Here is a 27,306-nt window from a genome sequence, read left to right as displayed (position 1 = left end):
CTCTGCGCCGTCTGGAATGCGCGTATGATGACGCTCGATTGACTTGGCCGCCATTTTCCTACCTGCTTGCCTCTCCTGGGCTCGCTGTTTTGCAGTTTTCTGCACGCTCTTCTCTAGCGGCACCTACCTTCCTCCTTCGCTAGCGTACCATTGTCCTGGCACCGAAGATTCCTCGCGTGTAGTCGCTCCTTCTATAGCAACCATGATTCACCACTTTCGCGCGACTACGGGCGGCAAATGATCATTAGTACTATATAAAAAATGTACAGATACTTACATGGATCAGAGCGTATCTTACTAACAGACACCAATTTGTCACCTTAAACAATACTTCTTCTAACAATACAGAGGTTGCGTCTGGAGTCCCCCAGGGATCAGTTTTGGGACCACTTTTATTTCTGTTATTTATAAATGACATAGTCGCAGAACTTTCAGTTTCCGTGAAACTTTACGCAGATGACTGTATTTTGTATGAAAAGATATCTTCTGTTGATGATCAGGTGCCTCTAAATAATGACCTGGCAAAGGTGACTGCTTGGTGCGAACAATGGCAAATGTCTATTAATTTTGAAAAAACTGTTTTTATGAGAATCACACATAAGAAAGAACCTCTTCAATTTGCATATAATGTTGACAACGTATCTCTATCAGAGGTAAGAGAGTACAAATGTTTGGGCCTATGGATAACCAATGAGCTTTCCTGGACGAAGCACATAGATACTGTTGTTGCGAATTCTTTGCGTAAACTGTTTTTCTTGAGGCGCTCACTGAAATCATGTACGTCTGGTGTTCGTTTACTGGCGTACAATTCCTACATTCGTCCGTTGTTGGAATATGCCGTAATTATTTGGGACCCATTCACTTTAACCAATATTAAAAAACTGGAACGTGTACAGCATAAGGTAGTTAGGTTTGTTTTTAGTTCATACGGCCGCGCGTCTGTTGGTGAGCTCGTAAGGCGCAGTGGCTTACCTCCGGTGACTGTGCGCAACCGTATCTGTCGATTAAAGTTCCTCTTTCAACTTGTAAACGGCCATTATAAGGTTAACACTTCAAAGTTCTTTACTTACTCATCAGGTTATAACACGAGACGAAGGCATGCTTTATCCATAACCCCCATCAACGCACGGAATAACTGTTTCAAATATTCCTTTTTTCCTAGGACAATAACAGACTGGAATAATCTTAATTCTCATACTGTTACCCAGAATTCCTTATCAATGTTTGAAAAATGCTTGCAAATGTTATGAATTCGTGTGTGTTATCTGCTAGTGTGTTTTTTTTCTTGTATGTTATGTATTCTTCACCAATGTCTGAAAATGCCTGCATATGTGATGGATTTGTATGTGTTTACATGCTTGTATATTTCTGTGTATACCCACCCTGCTATGATCTGATTTCAGATCGCAGTATTTATAAATAAATAAATAAAATAAATCCGGTGGGGACGCCGTGGGCCCGGTCGGCCGCGGTAGACTCAGCGCCTCAGCTACGTGCTGCGTTGAACACACAACGTCGAAAAGTGGAGGAAATAAGGTCCCACTTGCGGAGAAAACGGCATCCTCAGGGTCCTCTCAAGTTCAGTCATCGAATGAGGACAAACCTAGGAAAACAAGATCGAAAGACTGCCGCAAAAGGCCAAAATTCGCGCAGCCCATCGGAAGCGCGTTCGGTAGGGACTTTCGTAGCGACCTAACAGCTCGTATCAGTGGATCACTGTATGGCTTGAGGCATCGGACGTTGACAATGCCTCGTCCACGACGGCGCATGTCCGAACAGTGTTCAATGGATTAGATTAGATTATGGGGTTATACGTACCAAAAGCACTTTCTGATTATGAGGCACGCCGTAGTGGAAGACTCCGGAAATTTCGACCACCTGGGGTTCTTTAACTTGCACCTAAATCTATGTAAAGAGGTGTTTTCGCATTTCGCCCCCATTGAAATGCGGCCATCGTGGCCGGGATTCGATCACAAGACCTCCATGCTCAGCAGACAATACTCTAGCCACTGAGTAACCACGGCGGGTACTGCTCAATGGGCTTGATCAGGTAGTTAACGGGGGATGCGCGCTCGACGGTACGGCATGGCCTTTCATACATGTGCCGTAGTTTTGAAAAGAGCGTAGGTGCAGCGGAAGGAACGGAAAGCCACACAAACGCTCCGGAAAAGAAGGTCGATGCAGAAGAGGTGTCACTGCGAGTGCGCTTGTTTCTCTTGGTCATTGGTGATAAAGGCCCGTGCGAGATCACAGCACTCTTCAGCATGTCTTGCCGCGACAGAAATGGCCCATATTCAGATGCATCCGTTCGGTACGGTAGAATTGTCTCCATAGTGTGTGACGGGTGTCTAACATACAGTAAGAAAGAGTGTGAAAAGCTGGTGATGCCGCGACCAAATGTGTCCCGGAAACCAAGGGATAATTTCACAAGCGCCGTGTTCCGTGGTGGAACGAGGAGTGTCGTAATGCGCGTAAGCAGAACAAAACATGGGGGCTGCTCCGCGATTCTCCGACAGCAGAAATCCTCGTTAATTACAAGCATGTGAAATCACAGGGAAGGAGGACGCGCCGACAAGCTAGAAGAGAGTGTTGGCAAAAATGTATATCCGGAATTACCTCGTACACAGATGAGTCAAAGGTCTGGAATACAGCGAACAGAATAAAAGGTGAACAGCCTTACTCAGGGATATAGTATAGAAGACCAGGTGAACTTTCTAGGCGCCCATTTTGAACACATATCCTGTTCGTCCCACTACTCTGACACATTCCAAAGACAAAAAACACGAATAGAATGGCAGCCGCTAGAACGAAAAAGTGCAAAAGGTGAGGTTTACAATTGACCATTTTGCATAGCAGAGCTTCAAGCAGCACTATACGCCTGCAACAAATCTGCCTCAGGTTCTGACCGCATAATACATGAAATGTTATGGCACTTGCCATCTGAAACACAAAAAACCTTCTTTTTCTTTAAAATAGTATGTGGGCCCTCAGGCCAGATTCCCTCTGTCTGGAAAGAGGCCATTATAAGTCCCATTCTGAAACAGGATAATGACCCTTCCTTGGCAAACAGTTATAGGCCTATAGCGTTGACAAGCTTCCTAGACACACTCTTTGAAAAGATGCTGAACAAACGCTTGCTCCACTATCTTGTAACCAACAAAATATTAGAGCCATACCAACGCGGTTTCAGGCAAGGAAGATCCACAACAAACCAGCTTGTTCACATAGAAATGTACATCCGGGAAGACTTTACCCGCAAACAGCTTTTCGTATCTGTATTCCTTGATATGGAAACGGCGTATGACACCACGTGGCGCTTTGTGATCCTTCGGGATCTTTCTGGAATGCATATACGTGGTAACTTGCTGACAAATATAGAGAGCTACCTGCCTGATAGAACGTTTCGTGTTAGAGTTGGCAATGTGCAGTCTCGATCATTCATTCAGCAGACAGGTGTACCGCAGGGTAGAGTGCTCAGCTGTACGGTCTTGATTGTGAAAAATAACTCCTTGTTACCATCATACCTCGCACACTCTTTTACTCGGTTTATGCAGACAATGTACAGAGAGCTTTTAGGTCGTGCAATCTCAGCATCTGCGAGAGCCAGCTACAGCTTGACCTAAACAAATTCTCAAAGTGGTCAGAAGTAAATGGTTTTAAATTTAACCCTCAAAAAGCACACCTGTTCTCTTCTCAAGCAAGAGAGGCATATCGCCAGAACCCGCTATTGAGTTTAATCGAGAGCGACTATCGGTAAGTCTTGAACACAATTTCTAGGTATTACCTTGGACACAAAACATAATTTTATTCCCCACTTGAAATATCATAAAGCGAAGTGCCTAAACACTATGAACCTGCTTAAGCTACTTTCTCGAACAAACGGGGGCAGTGACACGAGGTGTTTGCTTACCCTGTATAAGAACCTTGTACGATCACGCCTCGACTACGGAGCCGTGGTGTACCAATCCGCGTCGGAAGGTGCTCTCAAAATTCTCCACCCAATCCACAATCTAGGTATACGGCTAGCAACAGGCGCCTTTAGGACAAGTCCTGTGGAAATTCTGTATGTCGAGGCGAACGAATGGTCCTTACACCTACGCAGAACATATCTAAGCTTCTCCTACTTTTTTAAATGTAAATCGAATGACTAACATTCGTGTTACGCAACTGTACTTGACTTGTCTTCTGCAATACTTCACCGTAACCGCCAATCTGTTCGAGCTCCTCTGTCTGTGCGCTTAGAACCACTGGCTAATGAAACTGGTTTTCAACATCGAGAAAAATTCCTATTGATTCTCACTAACCTTGCGCCACCATGGGAATGTAAGACTATCCAGTGTCATATGTATTTCGTCGCAATAACAAAATATCCAGCTGAAGTGCACATACATTCACACTTTCTTGAACTCCAGGAGAAGTACTCTTACGCAGAGTTTTATACAGACGCTTCAAAGTCTACTTATGGTGCAGCTTATGCATCTCTCGGACCGTCAATTTCAACGTCCAGTGCATTAAATCCAAACACGAGCATTTTTGCAGCGGAGACGTACGCGATACTCTCTGCTGTAAAACACATAAAACAAACAGGTATAACAAAGGCTATCGTATTAACCGATTTATAATGCGTTGTTAGTGGCTTATCAAGTCTATGACAACACAAAAACTCTATCCTTAATGAAGTCTATAACCTTCTATGCTCAGCATACATGTCGACCCAAATTATTGTTCTTTGTTGGGTGCCTGGCCATAGAGGCCTAGAGGACAACATAGCTGCTGACGAAAGGGCTACATCTGTAGCTTTTTGTGATGCAAACATCAATATACTTGTGCCGTACGCCGACCTTAAGCCATGTTTGCGGTACAAACTACGGAAATATTGGCAGAGGAAATGGGATACTCAGGTATCCAACAAACTGCACTAAATAAACAAAAAATAGGGAAATGGGTCTCTGAGAAAACAACAAGACACCAGGAAATACTGCTCTGTAGATTAAGAATTGGGCACATCTATAGCACTCACTCGTATATTCTAACTGGAACTAACACTCCGACATGCACTAGGTGTGGCAGTAGACTTAGCCCTTCATGTTCTCGTTCAGCGCCCATTATTAGAAGAGGAGAGAAAAAAGTTATTTTCTTCCTTATAGCGTTATAATATACAATATAATATTATGCGTTATATTAAACGTTATAATATGCAAACAATATCCATCAAAAGTCAAATCAATACAGGTCATTTTTTCTTAAGCATGGTGAACAATAGATTGCTTTTCCGTTGTTTAGTAGACAGAAGTTATTACTCAGTATAAGAGCCTCAATAACTTGGCTTCTTGTATTGGGTTTGTCACTACCCCGATAACTGGAGCACGCGTTAAAATCTCCGGCTGTGCAATACGGCTCTACTAACGATTCTATAAGGTTTCCCAATAAATGTATAGTTACTTAACGATGTGACTCCAAGTATACACAGCATAATGCAATTATTTTAAATGTGTGCAGGATGGCTGTCGCAGCTCCTAATTTAGTTTTAAGGTTATATTCTTTAGCCGCAACCCCATTTTAACTATAATAGCAACGCCTCCTTAGAGCGTGCTCGTGTGCTCTCCTGCGCGGCGGAAAACTTTATACTTACGAGTGTGTTTTCATGTTTTGAACCTAATTTTGTTTCTTGTAAACACAGGGCCACAGGTGAGAGTGTGGCTAGTACGTCTTTTATGACATTTAAGTTATGTAGAAGTCTCCCGCAATTCCAGTGTATGAAAGCCATTTTGTTATATATGTTTGGAGTCAAGGGGATCTAGGTTATATATTTAGGACCCTTGGTCCAAGGCCTCTTTTTCGCGACGTTCAAAGTATCGATCCACCCGACGTCGATGGCACAAGGCTCTCCGGACTTGCGTTAATCGTATACTACGATAAACTCGACATCCGTGCTGTACGCACGGGTACGTTCAAGCTGGGCCTCGCCATGTGGGGAGAGGCCTTGCTGACCTGTGGGTCCGCATGGCGTGCTTTCGAGGAAGTGGCGCAACGCTAGTTGCGTCCACTGTGGGCGCTGAAGGCTCTCCCCGGGCCTCACTGCGTGTGACTTTGGCAGGCTATGAAGACCGCTGCGTTGCCGTGCCCTGTTGCTGCACAACGGACTAGTTTTTGTTTTGTGCCAACAAAAGTCGTTTCAGCGCTTCCCTGAAATTGAGATCTTCCTTTACCTTGGGTGTGATAACGTCTTTTTCTTGTTTACATGTTTTGCAGGTACGCTAATAAGCAGGATGAGTGCCCTCGCTGTTTATTCGGGGGTGCAATTAAACATCGCAGTTGTCTGATGGGTGGTCATGGGAAGCACACTTAGCACATGTGGTTTAACCCCGGCAGTTTTCTTTTCATTTTTCATTCATTTATATATACTGTTAGCCAATTTATGGGCCGTTGCAGGGTGGAAAATATTTCTTGCAATGCAGTAAATGCATTGGCAATCACAGCCTTGCAGACATGTAGATACAAAAAAAATTATAGTGTACAACATGTGGTGCACAAAAAATACAAATGCGGTAATAGAAGCACATACAGGAACATTCATAATTCCAAGTAGGCAAAATTCGCTACAAACGAGCTGTCGGGGTTAATTTGGTAAGTCAAGGAAAAGGTGTATTGATTTTTCAAACAAACTGACAGACTCTGTTTGCGTTGTGTGCTGTGGCAACGAGTTCCATTCTTCAATTGTTCGTGGCAAGAATAAATACTTGAATGTGTTGATCCGAGCTTCGATGGCTCTAAATTGTTGGTCGTGACTGTTCCTTAACGTTTAGGCCTAGTGCTTCGTTATGTACAGTCCGGTGTTTATGTTTAAGAAGTTACCCTGGAAAATGTAGAGGAAATTAAGTCTAGCAACTCCTCAACTCTAGCAGTTGGGACAACTTAAGTTCTGACAACATCCCCGAGACTGAACACGTGGGCTTGTACCTAGACAGAATAAATATAGCCGCCCTTCTTTGTACTTTTTCAATCCTTGCTATCTGTTTTTTCGTGTAGGGGTCCCGCACGATACAGCCATATTCCAAAGTTGGTCTTACAAGTGTCAAATAGGCGGTTATTTTCACTGTCGGGGTTCCCTGCCCTAGTTTCCGGCATAAAGTCCACATTTTTCTCTCGGCTACACTACATAAGCTATGAATTCGCCTATCCCAATTTAAATTTTCACGTATCGTTATGCCTAGATACTTCAAGTAGCTTACTTCCTGTAATTTATATCCTTTAATTTCGTATTCAAATAGAAGAATATCTTTAAATTTGTTTGTCATTCTTATGAATGACGCTTTGCTATGATTTCTTTTCATTTTCCATTTTGTGCACCAGTCATGGATACTACTCAATGCCGTGATTAAGGTAATTGGATCTTCTTTGGATGTTATATGTGAATAAAGCACGCAATCGTCTGCAAATAACCGAACCTTAACACCTGAGGAAACTGTCTCTGCAAAATCGTTGGTATAACACAGAAATAAGACGGGGCCGTGCACAGAGCCCTGGAGAACACCTGATGAAACACTCACAATGCCGGATTTCGCGCTGTTGATTCCCACATACTCGGTTCTATTTTTAAGATGCGATTTATTTCAAGCGACAATAGTACTATTAATTCCAAAATTTTTTTGTTTTGTTATAAGTTCTATGTGTGGAAACCGATCGAATCATTTAGATATATCTAGACAAATTGGATCTACCTATTTTTTTACCGTTGATTGCTTTTGCTAATTCGTGGAGTTTCTACGACCTGGGTGATCGTTGAGAATTTTCGTGTAAAGGCATGTCGATAAGGAATAAGCAGATTTTGGCCCTCAAGGTAATCAAATAAACTTGCCGATATTATTTGTTCTAGTAATTTGCAGCATGTGCACGTGCTTGAAATTGGCCTGTAGTTTTCAACACAATGTTTGTTACCGGTTTCGTGGACAAGGTATAACTTTGACTCTTAACCAGTTGGAGGACAATTTTCGCCTATCCAGGGACAAGCTGTAAATGATGTTCAAATATTTAGACACCCATTCTGCATAAAGTGACAAACACTCATTTGGGATGTTGTCAGTGCCAACAGACTTTTTTGTGTCAATATCTAGCAAAATCGATAATATTCCTTGCTCGGATATAGTGATATCCGGCATGCCGTCTTGTTCGTGGATACATTCTGCGCAGAGGTCTGCGCTTTGAACTTCAGAAGGCATGAATACGGAGTAAAAAACTCGCTCCATTTTTCAGCAATTTCTGTGTGATCGGTTATTATGTAACCTCCAAAATTTTTTTACTGAATGCTGTCTGTCGTCGTAGTGCTGTGACGCTCGAATCGTTGTCGTGAACATTTCAGAAAAGAATGTAAGGTGTCAGAAAAATGTTTTTCTTTTGTTGAAATTAGTTTGCGCTTAAGCAGATATGATACTTGTCAAACATCATCTTGTTTTCTTAGGTTGTTTCTTTTCTAGCGTTTCAATTTGCGTTTTAACTGGATTATTTCCCAATTAGCCCGTAGGTTACGCTTTCTGTCTTTTTTTTCAGTTGAGGCACAAATTTTTCTACACAATACGTGATTAAACTTTTAAATTCCATCCACAACATATCAACGTCATCCGCTCCGTCGAAATAGTGAAGCTGCTTTTACAAGTAGTCTAAAATGTTGACATCGTCAGCCTTGTTGAAAGCTCTAATGAAGATTTGTTTCCTTTTCTTATTTTTGCGTGGTATGCCATTTCTTACACAAAGTATAACAAGTTTGTGGTCTGAAAGTCCTTGAATATTCACCACATATTCGTGTATTGTTTAGTTTACGAACACTAAGTCTAGCAATGTTTCTCTCGTGGGGCCACTACTAGTAATCTTCACAACTTGTGTTAGGTTTTGATTAACTGCGATGTCCAAAAGGGTGTCACAGTTTGCACCGTCGGAAGAACCACTTTCCAAACTCTCCATTGTATACCCGGAAGATTAAAGTCTCCTGCAATTATCAAGCGCGTGCTGACAGGTACATTACAGCACAGATAGTCTTGAATTGATTTTTAAAAAATATTATAGGAGAATTTGGGGGTCTATATACTGCTCCGAGTAGGCAGCAAATGCCATTGAGCTTAAGCTTGCACCAAATACTTTCGGTTCGAGGACACTCAATCGTACGACGTCAATTCCTTCTTTAAAGATAATAGCCGCACCGCCGCCCCGCGTGTCACGATTTTTGGGGATAATCCCATCCCCTGGGGGATACTAACTATTTCAGAATCAGCAACTTCGGAACGCAACCAAGTCTCCCTGACATCGACACCATGAGGATTGTGCAGCATCGGAAGGAGCTCAAGCTCAACTGTTTTATTTGCTAGGCTTCCGTGACCGCTCTGTAACGTCATGCAGACTCGTCTTCACTTGCATGCTGCCGGTCAAGTTCCACTCTGCACCCTCTCTCGTTGTCCCATGCAAACGCCTCGCTATCAATAAAAGCCCTATCGTGCACGAGCCGTACCTTTACCCCTCTTTCCCTTTCCATTTTTGTGCTCGCCGACAGGTTCCTGCGTTTTCCTGACGTTGCTTGTGAGTAGTCATTCGATACAGAAATATTTGTTCCCTTTAGCTTCTTGCAGTTCTTTAGTACTGCCATCTTTTCGCTATAGTCAAAAAATTTTATTATCACTGCTCGTGTTCTGTTCCTGTTTTTCTTGCCGAGTCTGTGGATTCTTTTTGCAGAGCTAACCTTCACATCGTCTCGCCCTTCGAAAACATCGCACAGAACTTTTTCTTTAAGTTCATCTGAAGTCTCGCTCGCGTTTTCCGTGATTCCAAATTCGACTAAATTGTTTCGGGGTTCTCCGTCTTTTAAGACAATAATTTCTTGTTGATGCTGCTGAATCGTTAATTTTTTCTCCTGCGCCATTTTTTGAAGTTCTGTTGTACTTTCCTGCACGTTCATTAGGGTAGGGTATTGCGTAGCTCCTTGATATCTAGCTTGACAGTACCTAGTTCCTCCTGAAACGTGGATTGGTTTGCCTTAGTTTGGCTCACATATTTCATGATATCTTTCTGGCCTTTCAATAGTTCTTTAAGCATCTCCTCGACGCGATCTGGCCCAGGGTTACACTCCACGTCACCATCAGGGTTAACAGCATTTGAACGCATATCAGAGCATTTTCAGCACAGGCCGTTGGGCACGGCAGAACAATAATGAATTGATTGTCACTTCGGAAGCACTTGCCGTGCTTACTAACCAGTAAAAACAGGGTGTGCATTTCAGGCTTCATTCATTTTGTCCTGCCGTGCCCTGTTCTGTGAGCCGTGTCAGTACCTTTAGCATTTGAAATAGCGTCACTGGTTGGGTATGTACGGTCCAAGTTTCAGTTTTGTGTAGCCTACTTCCACAGAGTCAGGCAGTATGCTCAATGCGAACGTTAGGATTAAGTGCTTTGTTTCGATTTCCTTGTTTTCCAGTCTGATTTATATTTTATTTATTTATTATTTATTTATTATTTATTATTACCTCAAAGGCCCCAGTGTGGGGTATTACATGAGGGATGGGTGACCACTTCAGTGGAATATGGACTCAATGGCAGCCTTGAAATGATGTGGATTGGAGTGGAGCACGGCGTCGGCGGGAAGGTCATTCCAGTCCCGGGCAGTCTTCACAAAGAAAGAATGTAGGTGCGCAGTGGTCCGGGCAGGCGGAGGATACACAGATTTTTCATGACATAATCGGCAAGACTGGCGGTGTGCTGGAATGATGGCTGGAGTACTAGGAGCAGAATGATAAAATTTGTGATAAAGGCACAGTCTGAAAACATGACGCCTTATATCTAGATTGGAAATTCCTGCTTTTAATTTTAGCTGAGAGACACTAGTGTGGTAAGAATAATCAGAATAAATATAGCGAGCTGCACGATTCTGAACTGCTTCTAGAGTGTTAGAAAGGGTGGTTTGGTGTGCGTCCCAAACAGAGCATGCGTATTCTAGCTTAGGTCTGACAAAAGTTAGATAAGTTAGTAACTTTAGGGATGGTGGTACGAAGCGCAAGTTGCGGCGGAAGTAACCAAGCGTGCGATTGGCTTCGTTAGTGATGTTCGTAATATGAGGGGACCAAGAAAGGTTATTTGAGAGTGTAAGGCCTAGGTACTTGCATGACTCCACTGATGGTATTTCCGAATTGCAGAGAACGCACTTAGGAGTATGGTGAATCTTCCGTCGATGAAAAGGTATTAGTAAGGTCTTTGTAGTGTTCAGTGACATTAGCCACATGCTGCACCACAAGGTAACTTTGTCTAGGTCATCTTGCAATGCGTGGTTGTCGGTATCAGCTAGGATTGGGCGATAAATGACACAATCGTCAGCAAAAAGGCGAATGTTAGATGTGAGATTAGCCGGTAAATCATTAATATATATAAGGAATAGGAGGGGCCCGAGAACTGTGCCTTGGGGTACACCGGAGAGAACAGGGCTTTTAGAGGAGGAGTGGTTGTTAGCATACACAAACTGTTGTCTGTTAGTTAAGAAATTTCGTATCCAGTTCAAAACAAGGGGATTAAGGTGCAAGTGAGAAAGTTTTAGGAGTAGTCGTTAACTGTACACATTTGTTACATTTTGTTCTTTTAGTTCGTTTAGGTCTTCTTCTTCGGTTACAAACTTTAGGTCATCGTCAGAAATGACGGAACCAGCCGACCACCGGGGAGCCCAACGTGGGGACGCGAGAGGAACTTGCAAGAAAGAACATCAATCGCCAGGTGTATATGGCGGCTATAGCCTAATATGCCATAATTGAGGGTCGTTAGCCACACAAGGTTAACCCTAGCCGCAAGAAAAGGAACAAACAAGAAGAGAGGAGGGGACAGGATATTCAAGAGAAAGAAGAGAAAGGTGAAAGATTGACAAGAGGAGAGAAACGGGGACTGCCAAATTCCCCTTGCGTGGCCAGGCCGGAGGCGCCGTCTATGTGAAGTAGAGACTAAAGGATGTGTTGGCTCCGAAGAACGACCTTAAAGGTCCGAACACCCGGTGTCGGCCCAACCCCTAGGATTCCCCTTACCACAGATTTGGATAAGCCGCGCACGGCACGCGGGAGCGTACAAACCTCATGTGCTCGGGTAAGTGGTGTTGCAACACACCTAACGCCTGCTTACGCAGGCGCCACTGCTGGGCATAAAAGGAGTCGCACGACAACTATCTGAAGGCACATTTTATCAAAAAAGTTCCCGCTTCTCCTACCGACGAATTCCTTGCCATCATAAAGAACGCCCCTAGAGTATTGGTGATGCAGGAGAAGCTCGACGATAAGACGGCACCCAGCTTGGTTCCACTTCTTGAAACTTCTTGAACATACATATACCAGGTATTCCATGCCGTCGCATTGTTTTCGGCATAAGAATAGTCACACTAGAATCACACTACAATCAATTTTATTCTAGCCACATTTTCTCCTTTCGTTAAGTATCCTCACGCTTTTGCTAACGATATCGTAGACCTAAGCATTCCTGAAGGCTCGTTTCTAGTGACGATGGATGTCATTTCCCTCAGCACAAATATTCCCAATAGGGATTGCGCTCTGGCTGTCTTGAAATCCAATGAACACTATCAGTGTAATAGCCTGATTGATAAGTCTAAGCTCGAGGTTCTGCTGAAGTTTGTTCTCAAGATTAACTTAAAGTGTAAGATTTCCAATTATGTACAAATTAGGGGAATATCTATGGAAACGAAAATAGAACTTGCCAACGTCATCATCAGAGCGCTATAGGATGCATTTCTTAAGAGTGTATGACTAAAGCTGCCTACTTTAAGCGCTACATCACCGATATATATTGTATTTCGGTACATAACGTAAGAGAGTGCTATAACGTAAAACTATTCCAAACTTTTCTATTCCAACTCTGCGATCTCTCCTCCACCATTTGTCAAAAAAATTTTGGGCCACCTTCACTACACCTGTCCGTCGCACGACGTCACGAAAACGGGGAGAAGGCCCTAATTTATATGAGATGTCCTCACTCATCATAAGTGAATATACCTAACGCAAGAAAAACAATTATTTCCGATTTGACGCCTTTTTCACCATTAGCCCTCTGCTGTTGGTCAAGTCTTTTTGGGTGGCGCTCACTTCGCCTGTCTGTCAGGCTACGTCATAAACGCGCGAAAGACCGCCTCAAAATGACGTCTACGGGCTACAGGCGCATTATTTTGCCGAACAAAACTGAAAAGTCATCGCAAATTATGTAAGGGAAAGCGTACCCATCTCAGACGCCGATACCACTCTTCTCATCCGGTTATCTGCTTTCACTGTGCTGTCTGGGCCCCATCAAAACCCTTTCCCCTTGACCTTGATTCGCGCCTTCTCTTTGCCAATTAGATAAGAAAAAGTGGTCAATGTAGACGATGCTATTCGCTTTGAAATCAAAATAAGTGTCCTCCTTTAAACGAGGACCGCATTTGATCGGTATTTTCAAACAACGCTGTGAGCTAACGCCGGGTACTTACGTAGATGGTTACGTAAATTTAACGTCAGGAGATTTTACGTTATAGGGTCCCAGAACTCTTAATATTCATTGGGGCATTCAACCTGACACAGCCCCCTAAATCTTCACATGTCATTGCTCAGCTTGATCTAGAGACTTCCTTATTGTTACTATTGCTCTTTGTCACGCACTCCTAATTACAGAACTCTACAAGATGGCAAGTGATTAGTACCACCTTCTTCACGTCGAAAGCAACCACGTGCGTCATTGCAAGACTGGGAATCCATATTGCCAGCCACAGCGCTTTCAACGCATATGCTTCGAAAAAGATGATATTTATTCTTGTTGTAAGGACGTCAAAAAGAAACTTCCCAACCGTAAATATCGAGGAAAGGTTACAGATGAGCCGATACACCAAGCGGCAAGACACGGGCGGATGGAAGTTCTAAAGTGCAGCTACAAGCGCATCGGCTCGCAGTCGGATAATTTGTTACCCACACATTCCGCGTCTGACTCAAAGGTCTCGGGAATATTAAGTAAGCACTACGACATCCTTACCCAAAGCGAAAGGTTAAATGCCATTTTTCCTGTGCCACTTGGTGTGGTGTATAGGTGCATGACAACCTAGATGACATACTAACGCCAATAGAATTCACAACTAATAACCCGGGCGATTAGAACCGCTGTCATGAACCACTTTGTAAAGTCAGCCTCATATAACACCAACATTGACTACCACCAGCGCAACGAGTCAATTCACGTTCCCAGTAAAGGCAGTTTCAACAGTGAGTCATGTAGCGTAGCGGACTCTATTGAGTTCGGTACTTGCCACATGCAATACATAGGCCAGAGTGAACCACGTTTAAGGAATCGGTTTAAAACTGACAGATCTCATGCCAAAGCATAAACAAATCTAAACATATTTACATGCTAGGCTACTCATCTAACAATCTCACAGTAATGATACTTGAATCTAAATTCCGCATCACCTATACCTGCTAGATTCGTGAATCTAACAATATTGATAAATTTACTGCTGTCTCGTCTGGAATAACTGATAACAAAGGAAAACAAAAGTGTCAAACTTTAGACTAAGCACAAAAATACCCTTAGCACACAGTGTGAGGCATCTGTATTTACGTCGCTCCTTTTGTTTTTGTTTATTTTTATTTTTCTTCCTTTATGAACATGTGCGTTTTTGACGTATGCGGCTTGCAGCTTTACGCTTAACACCTCCATTTTAGCCGATACGAAGTTGCACTTAGAGCTGCCATGTGCTGACATAAGCGTACGGATGAGTATGTGCACGGTGATTTGTGTTCACTACGCAGAAACATGGTAGCCGTTTGCACGTTCTTGATAATCATGTTTGTATATGTTGTATCCTGAACACATCTGCATTTCATTTGGTTCTGTATTCCAATATGCGTGTCATTGACAATGATCTTGATGCGAAGTGGAAGTTCTAGTCAGCAAAACGTTGTGTAGGCAAGTGCTAATATCAACAAGTTCATCTCTTTCATATATATATATATATATATATATCTTTCATCTTTCATATATATATATATATATATATACATATATATATATATATATATATATATATATATATATATATGGCGTTTTTCGAGCCAGCAACACTTTCTGATTTTGAGGCACGCGGTAGTGGAGGACTCCGGAAAGTTCGACCACCTGGGTTTCTTTATCGTGCACCTAAATCAAAGTACACGGGTGTTTTCGCATTTCGCCCCCATCGAAATGCGGCCGCCGTGGCCAGGATTCCATCCCTCGATGTCGCGCAGTATATATATATATATATATATATATATATATATATATATATATATATATATATATATATATATATATATATAGATATTACTGAAAGGAAGAAGCGTGTGTCTGTTTACAGATGGCTATAATGGCTGAGCCAACAAGCGTAGAGCAGCGATAATGCTAAACTCATCTTCGTCCTTTCCAAGGCCACCATCATCGTCCACGTCTTCCCACATTACCTATGTGACATCACCGCCGTCGGAAAAATCACCTTTTTGGTGCGGCTCATCCGAAATAACCGAACCTTAACACCTGAGAAAACTGTCTCTGCAAAATCTTTTATATAACGCAGAAATAAGACGTGGCCGAGCACGGAGCCCTGGGGAACACCTGATGAAACACTCAGAATGCCGGATTTTGCGCTCTTGATTCCCACATACTCGGTTTTATTTTTAAAGTACGATTTAATCCAAGCGACGATAGCACAATTAATCCCAATATTCTTTAGTTTTGTTGTAAGTTCTACGTGTGGAACCAGATCGAATGATTTAGACATATCAAGACAAATTGGATCTACCTGTTTTTTATCGTTGATTGCTTTTGCTCATTCGTGGAGTTTCTACGAGCTGGGTGATCGTTGACAATTTTCGTGTAAAACCATGCTGATTAGGATTAAGCAGATTTTGGCCCTCAAGTTAATCAAATAAACTTGCCGATATTATTTGTTCCAGTAATTTGCAGCATGTGGACGTGATTGAAATTGGCCTGTATTTTTCAACACAATGTTTGTTTCCGGTTTTGTGGACAAGGTATAACTTTGACTCTTAACCAGTTGGAGGGCAATTTTCGCTTATCCAGGGACAAGCTGAAAAAGATGCTTAAATATTTAGACACCCATTCTGCATAACGTGATAAAAACTAATTTGGGATGTTGTCAGTGCCAACAGACTTTTTTGTGTCAATATCTAGCAAAATCGGAAATATTCCTTGCTCGGATATAGTGATATCCGGCGTGCCTTCCTATTCGTGGATACTTTCTGCGCTGAGGTCTGCGCTTTGAACTTCAGAAGGCATGAATACGAAGTAAAAGAACTCGCTTCGTTTTTCAGCAATTTCTGGGTGATCAGTTATTATGTGGCCTCCAAAATTTATTCACTGAATGCTGTCTGTCGTCGTAGTGCTGTGACGCTAGAATAGTTGTCGTGAACATTTCAGAAAAGAACGTAAGGTGTCAGAAAAATGTTTTTCTTTTGCTGAAATTAATTTGCGCTTAAGCAGAGATGATACTTATGAAATGACATCTTGTTTTCTTAGGTTGTTTCTTTTAATGCGTTTCAATTTGGGTTTTAACTGGATTATTTCCCGATTAGCCAGTAGGTTACGCTTTCTGTCTTTTTTTTCAGTTGAGGCACAAATTTTTCTACACAATACGTGATTAAACTTTTAAATTCCATCTACAACATATCAACGTCATCCGATCCGTCGAAATAGTGAAGCTGATTTTACAAGTAGTCTAAAATGTTGACGTCGTCACCGTTGTTGAAAACTCTAATGAAGATTTGTTTCCTTTTCTTATTTTTGCATGGTATGCCATTTCTTACACAAAGTATAACAAGTTTGTGGTCTGAAAGTCCTTGAATATTCACCGCATATTCGTGTATTGTTTAGTTTACGAACACTAAGTCTAGCAATGTTTCTCTCGTGGGGCCACTACTAGTAATCTTCACAACTTGTGTTAGGTTTTGATTAACTGCGATGTCCAAAAGGGTGTCACAGTTCGCACCGTCGGAAGAACCACTTTCCAAACTCTCCATTGTATACCCGGAAGATTAAAGTCTCCTGCAATTATCAAGCGCGTGCTGACAGGTACATTACAGCACAGATAGTCTTGAATTGATTTTTAAAAAATATTATAGGAGAATTTGGGGGTCTATATACTGCTCCGAGTAGGCAGCAAATGCCATTGAGCTTAAGCTTGCACCAAATACTTTCGGTTCGAGGACACTCAATCGTACGACGTCAATTCCTTTTTTAAAGATAATAGCCACACCGCCGCCCCGCGTGTCACGATCTTTGGGGATAATCCCATACCCAGGGGGAGACTATTTCAGAATCAGCAACTTCGGAACGCAACCAAGTCTCCCTGACATCGACACCATGAGGATTGTGCTGCATCGGAAGGAGCTCAAGCTGAACTGTTTTATTTGCTAGGCTTCCGTGACCGCTCTGTAACGTCATGCAGACTCGTCTTCACTTGCATGCTGCCGGTCAAGTTTCACTCTGTACCCTCTCTCGTTGTCCCATGCAAACGCCTCGCTATCAATAAAAGCCCTATCGTGCACGAGCCGTACCTTTACCCCTCTTTCTGTTTCCATTTTTGTGCTCGCCGACAGGTTCCTGCGTTTTCCTGACGTTGCTTGTGAGTAATCATTCGATACAGAAATATTTGTTCTCTTTAGCTTCTTGCAGTTCTTTAGTACTGCCATCTTTCCGCTATAGTCAAAAATTTTTATAATCACTGCTCGTGTTCTGTTCCTGTTTTTCTTGCCGAGTCTGTGGATTCTTTCTGCAGAGCTAACCTTCACATCGTCTCGCCCTTCGAAAACATCGCACAGAACATTTTGTTTAAGTTCATCTGAAGTCTCGCTCGCGTTTTCCGTGATTCCAAATTCGACTAAATTGTTTCGGCGTTCTCAGTCTTCCAAGACAATAATTTTTTGTTGCTGCTGCTGAATCGGTAATTTTTTCTTCTGCGCCATTTTTTGAAGTTCTGTTGTACTTTCCTCCACGTTCATTAGGGTATTGTGCAGCTGCTTCATTTCTAGCTTGACAGTACCTAGTTCCTCCTGAAACGTGGATTGGTTTGCCTTAGTTTGGCTCACATATTTCATGAGATCTTTCTGGCCTTTCAATAGTTCTTTAAGCATCTCCTCGACGCGATCTGGCCCAGGGTTGCACTCCACATCACCATCAGCGTTAACAGCATTAGAACGCATATCAGAGCATTTTCAGCACAGGCCTTTGGGCACGCAGAACAATAATGAATCGATTGTCACTTCGGAAGCACTTTCCGTGCTTACTAACCAGTAAAAACAGGGTGTGCATTTCAGGCTCCATTTCTTTTGTCCTTCCGTGCCCACGGATGAGTTCTTCGCCAATTAGGTTTATAAGGGCTGCGCGCTCCGTTGTCACCACCACGGCTGCCTGTCCGTGCGCAAACAAGAAGAAAGGAACAAACAAGAAGAGAGGAGGGGACAGGAGATTATAGAAAAAGAAGAAAAAGGTGAAAGATAGAGAAGAGGACAGAAAAGGAGACTGCCAATTTCCCCCTGCGAGGCAAGGCCGGAGGCCGCGTCTAGGTGAAGTAGAGGCTAAAGAATGTGCTGGCTCCGACGAAGGGCCTTAAAGATCCGAACACCCGATGTCGGCTCAACACCTAGGATCCCCCTTTCCACAGATTTGGCTAAGCCGCGCACGGCTACACGCGGGAGCGTACAAACCTCATGTGCTCGGGTAGGTGGTGTTGCAAGACACCAAACGCCTGCTTACGCAGATGCCACTGGTGGGCATCAAAGGTGTCGCAAGACAACTATCTGACGGCACATATTATCAAAAATTTCCCGCTTCTCCTGCCGACGAATTCCTTGCCATCATACAGGACACCCCTAGAGTATTGGTGATGCAGGAGAAGTTCGACAATAAGACTGCACCCAGCTTGGTCCCACTTCTTGAAACAGCCGAACGCGTTTAATACTGCCCAACATACATATACCAGGTATTCCATGCCGTCCCATTGTTTCCGGCATAAGAACAGTCACAGTACAATCACACTACAATCAATTTTATTCTAGCCGCATTTTCTCCTTTCGTTAAGTATCCTCACACTTTTGCTAACGACATCGTAGACCTAAGCATTCCTGAAGGCTCGCTTCTATAACGATGGATGTCATTTCCCTCCGCACAGGTATTCCCCATAGGGATTGCACTCTGGCTGTCTTGAACTCCGGTGAACACCATCAGTGTAATAGCCCGATTTATAAGTCTACGCTCCAGGTTCTGCTGAAGTTTGTTCTCAAGTTTCACTTAGAGTGTAAGATTTCCAATTATGCACAATTTAGTGGAACATCTATGGAAACGAAAATAGAGCCGCACTTGCCAACGTCATCATCAGATTGCTATAGGATGCATTTCTTAAGGGTGTATGACTAAACCTGCCTACTTTAGGCGCTACATCACCGATATATATTGTATTTCGGTACATAACGTAAGAGGGGTGCAATAACGTAAAACTATTCGAAACTTTTCTATTCCAATTCTGTGATCTCTGCTCCACGATTGGTCAAAAAAATTTTGGGCCACCTTCACTACGCCTGTCCGTCGCACGACGTCACAAAAATGGGGAAAAGGCCCAATTTTATATGATATGTCCACTGTGAATATAAGTGAATATACCTAACGCAAGAAAAGTAATTATTTCCAATTTGACGCCTTTTTCACCATTAACCCTCTGCTGTTGGTCAAGTCTTTTTGGGTTGCGCTCACTTCGCCTCTCTGTCAGGCTACGTCATAAAAGCGCGAAAGACCGCCTCAAAATGAAGCGTACGCGCTACAGGCGCATTATTATGCCGAAAAAACTGAAAAGTCATTGCAAGCTATGTAAGGGAAAGCGTACTAATCTGAGACGCCGGTACCACTCTTCTCATCCGGTTATCCGCTTTCACTTTGCTGTCTGGGCCCCATCAAAACCCTTTCCCCTTGACCTTGATTCGCGCCTTCTGTTTGCCAATTAGATAAGAAAAATTGGACAATGTAGACGATGCTATTCGCTTTGAAATCAAAATAAGTGTCCTCCTTTAAACGAAGACCGCGTTTGATTGGGATTTTCAAACAACACTGTGAGCTAATGCCGGGTGCTTACGTAGGTGGTTACGTAAATTTAACGTCAGATGATTTTATGTTATAGGGCCCCAGAACTCTTAACTTTCGTTGGGGCATTCGACCCGACACAGCCCCCTAAAAATTCGCACGTCATAGCTCACCTTCATCTAGAGATTTCCTTAATGTCACTATTCCTATTTCTGACGCACTGCTAATTACAAAACTCTACAAGATGACAAGTGATAAGCACCGCTTTCTTCACGTCGAAAGCAGCCACGTGGGTCATTGCAAGACTGGGAATCCATATAGCCAGCTTCAGCGCTTTCAACGCATATGCTACGAAGAAGATGATTTTTATTCTTGTTGTAAGGACGTCAAAAAGAAACTTCCCAACCATAAATATCGAGGAAAGGTTACAGATGAGCCGATACACCAAACGGCAAGACACGGCGGGATGGAACTTCTAAAGGGCAGCAACAAGCGCATCAGCTCGCAGTCGGATAATTTGTTGCCCACACATTCCGCGTCTGACTCAAAGGTCTCGGGAATTTTACGTAAGCACTACGACATCCCTACCCAAAGCGACAGGTTAAGTGCCATTTTCCTGAGCCACTTGGTGTGGTGTAGAGGTGCATGACAAGAAAGATGACATACTAACGTCAATAGAAATCACAACTAATAACCCGGACGATTAGAACCGCTGTCATGAACCACTTTGTAAAGTCTGCCCTCATATAACCCCAACATTGACTACCACCAGCGCAACGAGCCAATTCACATTCCCAGTAAAGGCAGTTTCAACTGTGAGTCATGTAACGTAGTGTACTCTATTGAGTTCCGTACTTGACACAAGCAATACATAGGCCAGAGTGAACCACGTTTAAGGACCTGGTTTAACACTGACATATCGCATGCCAAAGCATAAACACACCTATCTTTCTCTAAACATGTTTACATGCTAGGCTACTCATTTAATATTCTCATAGTAAGGATCCTTGAATCTAAATTCAGCACCACCGATGCCTGAGAGATTCGTGAATCTAACATTAATGATAAATTTGATGTCTCGTCTGGAATAAGTGATAACAAACGAAAAGAAAAGTGTCAAACTTTAGACTAAGCACAACAATACCCTTAGCACGCAGTGTAAGGCATCTATAATTTCGTCGCTCCTTTTGTTTTTGTTTACTTTTATTTTTCTTCCTTTATGAATATGAGCGTTTTTGACGTATGTGGCTTGTAGCTTTACGCTTAACACCTCCATTTTAGCCGATACGACGTTGCACTTAGAGTTGCCATGTGCTGACATCATGCGTACGGATGAGTATGTGCACGGTGATTTGTATTGACTACGCAGAATCATGGTAACCGTTGGTACTTACTTGATAGTTATGTTCGTGCAGTGGAATGCAGCGCAGTGGAAGTTCTAGTCAGGTAAATGTTGAGTAGGCAAGTGCTACTATCAGCAAGTTCGTCATCTCTTTCATGCATGTGCTACGTCGGCTACGGCGCGCTGAACTTCGTAGAAACTCTCCCTGATATATGTATATATATATATATATATATATATATATATATATATATATATATATATATATATATATTGTCGCGAAGCACTTTGAGCAGTAAGCGTTCGCTACTAGAACGTTGGAGCAGCGAGAGGTAGTGTTGCCGACCGAGCACCAAAACAAGGTTGTTCTTTCTCGTCGTCGTTGTCTCTCTCCTAGCCACAGCCCCACTGCTCCCTATTTTACAGGACAGTTATCTCCTCCGCGGAAAAGGAAGCTGTGCCGGTGACCTACGGGTAGGACAGCAGAGGCGGATCATAGTAGGTCGTGAGACGCTGGGCATGCACAATTTCGCGTCCACGACGGCGATGATCCAAAGGTAGCTCGAGGGGTTCCATAATATGGTTGACTGGAGATGTTTCTGTGATCACGCGGTATGGGCCTTGGTACTTCGACGTGAGTTGCGGTGACAGTCTAGTGGTAGAAGCTGGAACCCAAAGCCACACTAGCGATCCAGGAGCATAGGATACAGGAGCATTGGAACTTTCTCGATGGTGCTTCTGGCGTTGGTGGTCTTCTGACGTAAATATACGGGAAAGTTTGCGACACTCTTCTGCGTGTGCAGCAGCTTCGGCTAGGGTAGTTGTTTCCGTGGAGTCAGGGCGGTACGGAAGGATATTATCCATTGTGGAAAAAGGTTCGCGTCTGTACAGGAGAAAGAAAGGCGAACATTCCGTGGTAGTGTGCGTGGCGGTGTTGTAAGCGTAGGTCAGAGAAGGTGCAACATGGTCCCATTTGGTTTGGTCGGATGCAAGGTACATGGCCAGCATGTCACCAAGAGTGCGATTAAAGCGCTCGGTCATGCCACTAGTCTGCGGATGATACACAGTAGTTGTGCGATGAATGATGCGGCATTCTTTGAGGAGAGCCTCGATGACGTCGGAGAGGAAGACGCGGCCTCTGTCACTGAGTAATTCTCGGGTAGCTCCATGGCGAAGGATGATGTTACGCAGGAGAAACCAGGCGACGTCACGTGCAGAAGCGCTGCACAAAGGGGAAGTTTCCGATTGTCACGTAAGATGGTCGATAGCCACGATTACCCAGTGATTGCCGTCTGATGTGGTTGGCAGAGGTCCATAAATGTCGATGCCTACTCGATCAAAAGCACGTGCTGGGCAAGGCAAAGGCTGCAATGGGGCGGTTGAACGACAAAGGGGGATCTTTACGGCGTTGGCAAACGACACAGGAGCGGACATAATGATGTATGAATCGATACATCCCACGCAGGTAGTAACGAAGACGTAGACGGGCGTATGTCTTCACTACACCTGCATGCGCCCACTGGCGATCGTCATGGAACGCTGCCAAATGTCAGAACACAGGTGCTGCGGGATGACCAGCAAACATTTTCGGCCGTCCGCGAGATAGTTACGATGGTACAAGAGCCCGTCGCGAATGGAGAAGTGATGTGCTTGGCGACGTAATCCGCGATCGGTAGTGGGTGTGGATGGGCTGGACAAGAAACACAGCATGGACACAATCCATGGGTCTTCTGCTCCAGAAGAATGTCCGTGGCAGCAAGGGAAGTCTCGGACAATGAGGCCTTCGGGGAGCTAGCCTCCTCCGTTAGTGGCGAACGAGACAAGGCATCCGCATCCGAGTATTTTCGGCCAGAACGATACAGCACGGGAATGTCGTACTCCTGCAGTCGAAGGGCCCATCGAGCAAGACGACCGGACGGTTCTTTTAAGGACGACAGCCAGCACAGCGAAAGGTGATCAGTTATCACGTCAAATGGGTGGCCATAAAGATACGGACGGAATTCGGATATGGCCCAAATTATAGCCAGGCATTTCTTTTCTGTGACAGAATAGTTCGATTCAGGTTTAGTGAGTGCACGACTGGCGAAGGCAACGACGTACTCATCGAAGCCAGCCTTTCTCTGAGCGAGAACGGCCCCAAGGCCAACGCCACTGGCACCCGTGTGTACTTCAGTTGGAGCACTTGGGTGCAAATGGCGCAGGATTGGTGGTGACGTCAAGAGAAGAAGCAGCTTCGCGAAGGCGGCCTCGCAATCCAGTGACCGGGTTGAAAGGTTGTAGCCCCTACGAAGAAGCTGCGTTAAAGGTGCTATTATGGTGGCAAAATTGCGGATGAAGCGGCGAAAGTATGACGCAAACCCAATGAAGCTTCGAAGTTCCTTCAATGACATTGGCCGGCGAAACTGGTTGACAGCTTGTAGTTTCGCCAGATGAAGGAGTACACCTTCTTTCAACACGACATGGCCGACGATGACCAGCTGCCGGGCAGCGAAGCGACACTTCTTCAAGTTAAGCGGGAGGCCAGCATCGGCGATGCACTTTAAGACGCATTCAAGTCCAAGTAAGTGGGAAGGAAAGTGCGGTGAAAAGATAAGGATGTCGTCCAGATAACACAGGCAAATCTGCCATTTAAGGCCGCCCAAGATGTCCATCATTCTGTGAAATGTGGCAGGCGCGTTACACAGGCCAAATGGCATCACGGTGAATTCAAATAAACCATCAGGCGTGATGAAGGCCATTTTTGTATGGTCTGACTCAGACACTGGCACTTGCCAGTACCTGGATCGTAAGTCTAAAGAAGAGTAGAATTCGGTGCCTTGGGGAGGCCGTCTAGCGCGTCGTCAATACGGGGTAGTGGATAAACGTCCTTGCGTGTGATCTTATTAGATCACCGGTAGTCAACGGAAAAGCGAATTGTGCCATGTTTCGTTTTTAACAGCACTACAGGAGAAGCCCAGGGACCGTGCGAAGGTTGTATGACACCGCGTTGGAGCATGTCTGCAACTTGCTCTGCGATCACGCTACGCTCCGTAGCGAATACACGATACGGCCTGTGGCGTAAAGGTTCATGGTTGCCGGTGTCAATGTGATGGACAACAGTGGAAGTAAGGCCTAAGCGAGATTGTTGTAGGTCGAATGACATGCGAAAGTGGTCTAGAAGATGGACGATCTGGGCATTCTGCGCTGGAGTGAGGTTGGGATCAATACACTGGTAAAATGTTGGGTCACGCGGCGTGGGAGAAGAAACTTGAAGGGCCAGAGCGTCAACCGGAGGAGAAACCGGGTCGTCAGGCACATCGTAAAGGAAGCTTGGTTCGATTTCGTCGGCATAACCAAGACACTCATTGTGGAGCAGGTTAGCAGGGCAACGAAACACGTTCGATACATAAAGTGCGCTGGAACCTTGACGAATGGTAAGAAGGGCAAAAGGAAGCAAGAAAGGATGACGGCGAGCAACAAGCTTAGACGGCGTGAAAAGAACTGTGGAGTCACAAAACGCAACGCAGGAAACGGGTACACGCACGAAACAAGTGCGGCAGAGTATGGAAGAATCTCGGTATCGGCGGCGACGAACACACGACCGGAACCGTCATCAGTATCTTCAAAACATTGGTGCCGAATGGCGACAGCACGAGTTCAACACGGGCACAATCTATAACGGCATGATGAGAGGACAGAAAGTCCCATCCTAAAATCATGGCAAGGGAGCAGCGAGGCAGAACAACGTACTCAACATGGTATAGAGCGCCGCTTATAACAATACGCACGGTACACTTCCCTGAGGGTTCAATCGGCGCACTGCTTGCTGTACCTAATGAAATGCTGAGTATGTCGTCGCGACTTTTCTAAGGGTAAGACGAAGCTGGTTCGAAATCAATGATATTACTGCTCCCGTGTCTACAAGCGCATGAACGGCAATGTCTTCTGCATAAACTTCAAGGATGTTCGCAGGAAATAAATAAGGTCTTGAGGAATTCGCTCAGATCGCAGTTCTTGTCTCCGGAACTGCGGTCCTTAGTTTTCCTCTCGGATGGCTTCAGGGCGACGGAGAAGCGGTGGCAGAGAACGCCGACGGGGAGACGGAGTTCGACGGGTATTGAAGGGTTGGGGAGGAGGAGGTGAGGTTTCGAAGGGCTGAGCGGCAATAGCGGAACGGGACAGAGAGTCGAAACCGTTGCTTTGTGATACCATCCACGCCGGCGGCAAAGCCGTGGTACATGTCCAGGTAGGCCACACGAATAGCAGATAGGCCGATGGTCATGGGTGCGCCATGGATTGAGAAGAGTGGGCGGAGACTGGTGGAAATATTGGCGAGGTGGGCGCACGAGCTGCTGTGGCGGCCAGTAGCTGCATGGTGGGGGGAGTAGGCGCATATGTTGCGGCTGCTTGCGGAGGTGAGGGAAATGCGCTGGTAAGTCCGGATTGAATATCTGCAGACGGAGGCCTTGGATTCGCGACAACGGCAGCGTACGTAAGTGGCACAGGTGTAGGAGGCGGTTGATGAGCAAGTGGTAGTGCGTTAGCGACTTCTTGTTGTATCACCTGACAGAGATCGGGAGACAAGCGCGGCTCTGAGGCTGGACGGACTGGTAGAAAAGAGCGTTGGCGTGCCACTTCTTCTCGTACAAATTGCTTGATTTTGTCGAAAATTTCTGAACTGCAAGGAGTAGAAGTGACACCATCACTCAGAACTGATAAGCGCGACGTCCGGTGCGAGAGCTCGGCGCGTCGAACGCCGTTGTTTGCGCAGCTCCTCATAGTTCTGGCAAAGCGTTATGAAGTCATTGACCGTCTGAGGATTCCTTGCCAAGCGCATTTGGAAGTCGTCATCTTCTATGCTTTTCAAGATGTTCTTGACATTGCCATCTTCGCTCATATCTGGGTTCATACGCCCGCAAATGTCAACATCTTCAATGTAGCTCGTAAAAGTTTTGCCCTTTTGTTGGGCACGATAGCGAAACTGTTGTTCAGACCGAAGTTTGCGCACAGCAGGGCGACCGAAGATTTCTTGAAGTGCGCGTTCGGAATGCTGTCCAGATGGAAAAGACAGCCTCATTGTTGCGAAACCAAAGATGGGCAACCCCGGAAAGATGGAATGGTACGTAACCAAGCTTGTCAGCTTTAGACCATTTGTTGGGGGCACTCACTCGGTTGTACGATGACAGCCAGTCCTCTACGTCATGATCGTCAGTGCCACTGAATATGGGAGGATCCCGTTGGCGTGGCGCGCCAGGACAGATGACCTGAGGCGGTGCCATGGGTGGCGCGGTAGGACTAGTCTCCTCAGGCATGGGAGATGCGACAGTGATCCTCCGGCTTCGGAGTTCCACCAAATGTCGCGAAGCACTTTGAGCAGTATATATGTATAGTATATATATATATATATATATATATATATATATATATATATCCTAAGAAGCCAGCAAACACTAATACCAAGGACAACATAGCGAAAAACACCGGTGCTTATTAAATGAAATAAAGGAATGATAAATTAATGGAAATTAAAGTGGATGACAAAACTTGCTGCAGGTGGGAACCGAAGCCACAACCTTCGCATTTCGCTTGCGATGCACTACCAATTAAGCCCCAGCGGCCCTGTTCCCAACCAACATTCATGGGCATTTATGTGTCGTAGTAGAATCCTGGGAGCGTTATCCTGCGCCGCCACTCGAATACCTTGGCGGCGGACGTGGAAAGTCCTTTTAGCCGAAGGGGTAACGAGAACGGGACCTTTTTTGGGTGAAGGCAACTGGTCAATAAACCCACACATGCTACCTCAAGGCATCAATGTTGCCGGATTCGAGACCCTCGTTATGTAATAAACGAGAAGACAGGCGGTTCACCCAGGCTCCC

Source organism: Dermacentor variabilis, chromosome 6, assembly GCF_050947875.1.
Source record: "Dermacentor variabilis isolate Ectoservices chromosome 6, ASM5094787v1, whole genome shotgun sequence".
Taxonomy (NCBI): Eukaryota; Metazoa; Arthropoda; class Arachnida; order Ixodida; family Ixodidae; genus Dermacentor; species Dermacentor variabilis.
Note: the sequence above shows the minus strand (reverse complement) of the source record.